Source organism: Anomaloglossus baeobatrachus, chromosome 8, assembly GCF_048569485.1.
Source record: "Anomaloglossus baeobatrachus isolate aAnoBae1 chromosome 8, aAnoBae1.hap1, whole genome shotgun sequence".
Lineage (NCBI taxonomy): Eukaryota > Metazoa > Chordata > Amphibia > Anura > Aromobatidae > Anomaloglossus > Anomaloglossus baeobatrachus.
Genome location: NC_134360.1, coordinates 43595977 through 43602121, shown reverse-complemented (window position 1 = coordinate 43602121; position 6145 = coordinate 43595977). Strand labels below are relative to the sequence as shown.

The 6145-nt window shown below is 43.3% G+C and overlaps 1 long non-coding RNA gene across 1 annotated transcript; it reads right to left on the bottom strand.

Annotated features, from left to right (window-relative positions):
- Positions 1–1621: 1621 nt before the first annotated feature.
- On the bottom strand, positions 1622–3354 carry LOC142249144 (uncharacterized). Its single transcript, XR_012724995.1, has 3 exons — positions 3179–3354; positions 2200–2280; positions 1622–1765 (listed from the first exon to the last, which is right to left on the bottom strand). It is a non-coding gene; the product is annotated as an uncharacterized LOC142249144 (long non-coding RNA).
- Positions 3355–6145: the final 2791 nt, after the last annotated feature.

Below are 6145 nucleotides of genomic sequence, written 5' to 3'. Positions count from 1 at the left end.
GAAGAAACACAAACAAACTGTCGCTCTCCTCAGTGTTTTACAGACAGTGACGAGTGGAGTTGTATATCGGTGAGTGCCGCCATCACATCCCCTGATGACCGGACACTGATTTATCTCCTCTCCTCGATGCTTCTTTCCTGTTATCTGGAATCCGGTGATGATTTTATCATTTCACCTAAACTCAAAACAGGCGAGAAACCGGGCAGAGCCGAGAATTCTGCCACAACCGCTGCTGTCACCGGCCACTAGGGGGCGCTATCAGTACAATCTGTATTTACTGGTGCACTGTGCTCCCCCTAGTGGCTGCAGGAAAGCAGAAGATTATGTTTAGGTTACGCAGGACACTGCTGCCGGTATTATTTATTGGGGCATTATTTACCACTAATGTCAGTGGGATTAGTGTCCTGGCACTGTTATTGGGGGTCAGGCTCTACGTGCTGGTAATGAAGTCACTGTCGCTGTCATTTTTGTGGGGTTAGTTGTTTTTATTTGCATGAAGAACATAGGAATCCATGTTTGCCATATATCTGTATTTACAGGCCCCAGTACAATCCAATGTACACTGTTTTCCATGTGGTATTACCTATACTGGAGACTCTACAAACACCCAGAATAGACTGGGTTTGCTCATGTTGCCTCCATGTATGGGTGTAATGGGGTCTGATACCGGGGGGGGACGCTCACTATGAATATGTGTGGGATCTGCGGTGTTTGTGTATTTATCAGATCTGCGACTAAATCTTTTTTGGATTCACAGATTTTACTATGGAGTTATCAATGTACGATATTTACAAGATGGCACAGAGCAGCCGCTCTATGGAGGTCCGTAGCTTTATTATACACAGAGCCTCGTCCTATTGTCCATCCCTGATGAGAGGACACTCACCAGATTCTGTTTTCTTTAGGACGTCTACCGCCGCCGGCACTGCATCTTCGGCTCTGGATACGTATCATGTGAGATTATTATTTTATAGAATAACAATTTCCAGTAAATCTGAGAATAAAGTGTCATTCCTATAATCCAGCATTTAATAATCCAGAACATGTATTAGTCCAGCACAGAATTACAGCACATTGTCAGTTAGAAAATAGTTTTCCATAGTAATTTGTGTGATTTTCTTTGCACAGAATCATTCAGAATCCAGCAGGTCACGGTGATTTGGGTTAAAGGAATTTTCCTGTAATTTTAAGGATTTCTGGACATTGTATGATTTAACCCATTATCTGCTTGTGTTTTCTCTCCAGATTGTCCCAGCACAAGGGAGGAGGCGGAAAACCAACTTCTCATCTACAGCACAAGATTCCTCCCGTCACCAATCTTCAATATGGAGGTGACTGATCACTCCGCATATTAGGTCCTCGTGTTCTGTCCATAGATGTAAAGGAATGTCTCAGCAGACAATTAACTTGCTCTTTTTTTCTTAGCGCCTGATGCCGACCAACCGCGAAGCACAGAAAAAATATCTTCCATATCCTTTATATGAAGAAAGAACTGAGCCGCCATCATGGACGCCACAGCCGCCATCATGGACGCCACAGCCGCCATCATGGACGCCACAGCCGCCATCATGGACGCCACAGCCGCCATCATGGACGCCAGAAGAGCAAAATGAAGAGATAATGGAACCAATGGAGGTGAAAGACCAGGAAGAAAGTGAGAAAGAAGACACCAAGAAGACGCCACAGCAGCGGAATGAAGTGGTGATATCCGATCCACTAAAATATCGGGAGGTGAAAGACTTTGAAGAAGATGAGAAAGAAGACACTAAGAAGAAAGAAAAGAAAGGTTCAGGAGCTCAACGACGAATGGTTCAAAATACCACAACAAGCACACAGAACCAGCCGGCAAAGAGAAAACAAGATCAGGACCAGCCGGCACAGCGTCAACAAGATCAGAACCAGCCAGCAAAAAGACAACAAGATCAGAGGCAGCCAGGAAAGAGACAACGAGATCAAAACCAGCCAGCAGAGAGTCAACGAGACCAGAGCAAGCCAGCAAAGAGACAGCGAGATCAGAACCAGACGGTACAGAGTCAACGAGATCAGAGTCCGCCGGCACAAAGTCAACGACTTCGGATCCACTTGGCAAAGAGACAGAGACTTCAGAAAAAGCCAGCAAAGAGACAAGTTAAGAAGCAGCCTGAACAGGGACAGATGATCCGCCAGCAGTCCTCCGTATTCAAAAAGATGTGCACCAACCTCAGTAAAATAAAAAACACCGTATGGACCAAGCTCTTCAAAGCGATGAGACGCTGATGGACTGTGGACCCAACATACAAGCTGTAAGAACATCAACAGCATAAAATCTGGTGAGTATAATAAATTATTATTATTAATAATAATAATAAAATAGTAATTATTAGGTTTAGAAATAGGTTAAAAATGTAGTAAAAACATTAAAGACATATAATAGAAGCAGTAATATAGTATCTAAAATAATAATAATAAGCAGTAACTCTAACATTAATTGTATAATAATGATAATTAGATCCATAAAAATCTCAGCAATGTTGATCCAGGGTTATTGGACTGATCGCCTTTTCCCGGGGTCGAGAAGGAATTTTTCCCCTTGAGACACAAATTGGCTGAACGTGTCCAAGGGTTTTTGCCTTCTTCTGGATCAACAGCTTTAGGAATAGGAATTTAAGTTATAATTTTAGTAAAATATCAATACAAATGTTAGTAATAATAGTAATAATAAAAAATAATCCAAAAATATCTAGAATAAAATATGACAGTAGAATAATATTAAATTAGTAATACGATCAGTAAAATAGCAACAAACTAAAAATAGCATAAATAATAATAGTAATAATTTTACAGTATTTATAGTAATGACTAGAATAATTAGTATATCAATAATAGGTATTAGGGGATTTGATCCAGGGTCTTGGACTGATCGCCTTTTCCCGGGGTCGAGAAGGAATTTTTCCCCTTGAGACACAAATTGGCTGAACGTGTCCAAGGGTTTTTGCCTTCTTCTGGATCAACAGCTTTAAGAATAGGGATCTAATTAATAGCAAATAAAGAAATAAAATGGATATTAGTAATAATAAGTATATTAGAAAGAATAGGTTAAAAAGGATAGAAATAGTAGTTAAAAAAATAATGGTAATGAAATAGTAATACAAATTATAATATTACATTATTATTAGGAATAATCTAATTCTAACAATACATTATTAGGTACTGTCAGATTTGATCCAGGGTTCTCTGACTGATCGCCTTTTCCAGGGGTCGAGAAGGAATTTTTACCCTGTGACACAAATTGGCTGAATGTGTCCAGGGGTTTTTTCGCCTTCTTCTGGATCAACAGCTTTAGGAATAGGGATCTAATTAATAGCAAATAAAGAAATAATAGAAATATTAGTAATACTAATTATAATATTAAAAAGAATAAGTTAAAAAGCATAGAAATAGTATTTTAAAAAATAATAATATAAATGATATTACATTATTATTAGAAATAATATAATAACATAACACATTATTAGGCACCAGCAGGATTGATCCAGGGTTCTCGGACTGATCGCCTTTTCCCGGGGTCGAGAAGGAATTTTTCCTCTTGACACAAATTGGCTGAATGTGTCCAGGGGTTTTTTCGCCTTCTTCTGGATCAACAGCTTTAATTCTAGTGATCTCATAGTACTAGACTAATGATAGTAATAATAAAGTATAATAATATTGTAATAGTAATGAATAGGTTACTAGGATAATAATAAGAATATTACAAATACAATAAATAGGTTAGTGTAGGGCCCCATCTGATGAGGTCGCCTTGTCGTTGGCAGATGGGCTTGCACAATTTGGTTAAAATGTGCACCAAGAACCTCAAATTAATAAGTATAGTAAATATGGCAGTAATAAAAGGTAGACTATTATAAATATAACTTTCTGTCGTTGCCTTTATTTTCCTGCAAAAAAGAAAAACAGAAAATAAAACACATTTACAAACATTTGTCTTTCAATGTAGCAATGAGATGCATGATCTAGATGTCGCCTGCAAATGCCGCTGTGTAGCCCTAATCTAAAGTGTATCACTGGTGGCCAATCAGCCAGTATTTGTGAGCTATGGGAATGATGGGTCCAGTTGTTCATATGCATACAGTCTTGTGGGACGCATAGTGCGCTTACATGGACGATCATGACGGACATTCTTTGTACCGTGTTAGCCGGTGGATAGAGGAAAAATGTTTAAACGAGATGAGAGTCCTCAGAAGTTGATCCAAGTTTCATTAGTATTTTCCATCAGTCATCAGAGTTTGGTCAGAGGACCGTGTGTGAGAGGAGAGCTCCTTTTCTGCAGATCACAGCAATGCTGCTCTGATCTACAGAAATAAATGAGCGATCAGACTGCTGATCCTTTTACTCCCCTAGGGGGTCAAGTAAAATAAAAAAGTTTTAAAAAAAAAATGAAAAAAAACGTAAAAAGTTCAAATCACCCCCTGATCGCCCCATTGAAAATTAAAGAGTTAAAAAAAGAAAAAATATACAGGTTTGGTATCGCCGCATTCAGAATGGCCTGATCTATAAAAATATAAAATCAATTAATCTGATCGATAAACGGCGTAGCATCAAAAAAATTCCAAACGACAAAATTACATTTCTTGGTCGCCGCAAATTTTGCACAAAATGCAATAACAGGCGATCAAAACGTAGCATCTGTGCAAAAATGGTACTGTTAAAAATGTCAGCTCGAGATGCAAAAAAAGAAGCCATCACTGAGCCATAGATCCCGAAAAATGAGAATGCTACAGTTTTCGGGAAATGATGCAAACGTCTGCATTTTCTTTCACCCCTTAGATAACAGTAAACTTATACATGTTTGGTGTCTACGAACTCGTAATGACCTGAGGCATCACACCAACACATCAGTTTTACCATATAGTGAACAAGGTGAATAAAATATCCCCAAAACAATTGTGCAATTACCGTATTTATCGCTTTATAAGACGCACTGGATGATAAGATGCACCCCAAATTTAGAGATAAAGGTAAAAAATAAAAATGGGGTCCGTCTTATATTCCGGTGTTGTCTTACTGGAGGGGGGGCAGCAGTGGTGGTGAAGCGGGGTCACAGGACGTAGAGGTTGTGCTGGCAGGCGCGGCGGGTCAGTGGAGGCTGGCGCGTCGACGTCCGTGGCGGCAGGACAGTGGCGGCGTCCCGTGGCGGCAGGCGCGGAGGGTGAGTGGTGGCACGTGCAGCTGGTAAGTGGCGGCAGGTCAGTAGTGGCAGCAGCAGCGGATGAGTGGTGACGCAGGCCGGTGTGGTGAGTGCCCCAGTGTCCGCGGTCCTGGTTCACATGATGGCGCCTGGAGCGGCGCATGCGCAGATGGAGCTCTCATCCAAGGGCTCCATCTGCGCACGCGCTGACTCCCGGCGCCATCATTTGAAACTGGGACCGCAGACACACTGGGAAACCTGCCGCACAGCTGCCCGGACGCACAGAGTGGCAGCCAGCAGGTCACCCGCCCACCTGCACAGAGGCAGCCTGCACAGACAGGCACCCGGCTGCCGCCCGCCCGCGGCCACAGGCACCCGGCTGCCGCCCGCCCGCGGCCACAGGCACCCGGCTGCCGCCTGCCCGCGGCCACAGGCACCCGGCTGCCGCCCGCCCGCGGCCACAGGCACCCGGCTGCCGCCCACCCGCAGCCACAGGCACCCGGCTGCCGCCCACCCGCAGCCACAGGCACCCGGCTGCCGCCCGCCCACGGCCACAGGCACCCGGCTGCCGCCCCCCCGCGGCCAAAGGAACCCGGCTGCCGCCCGCCCACGGCCACAGGCACCCAGCTGCCGCCAGCACGCACACAGGCACCCGGCTGCCGCCAGCACGCACACAGGCACCCGGCCGCCTCAACGGACCTGGTCGCCGCACAGACAGGCCCCCCAGGTAAAGCTACATTCGGATTTTAAGACGCACCCCTCATTTTCCTCCCAAAATTTTTGGGAGGAAATGTGCGTCTTATGTTCAATCTTTTTTATTAAGTATTTTTTCACAATTACAATAATCATCATGAGCATATATTGAAAACATTTACAAATTTCCAACACAAAAATGAAACGAACTGTTTAGTTATGTCCTTTTGTGTCCTAAGACACAACTCCCTCTGTCCATTCCGAACTTTACCCACATATTCCCATGAC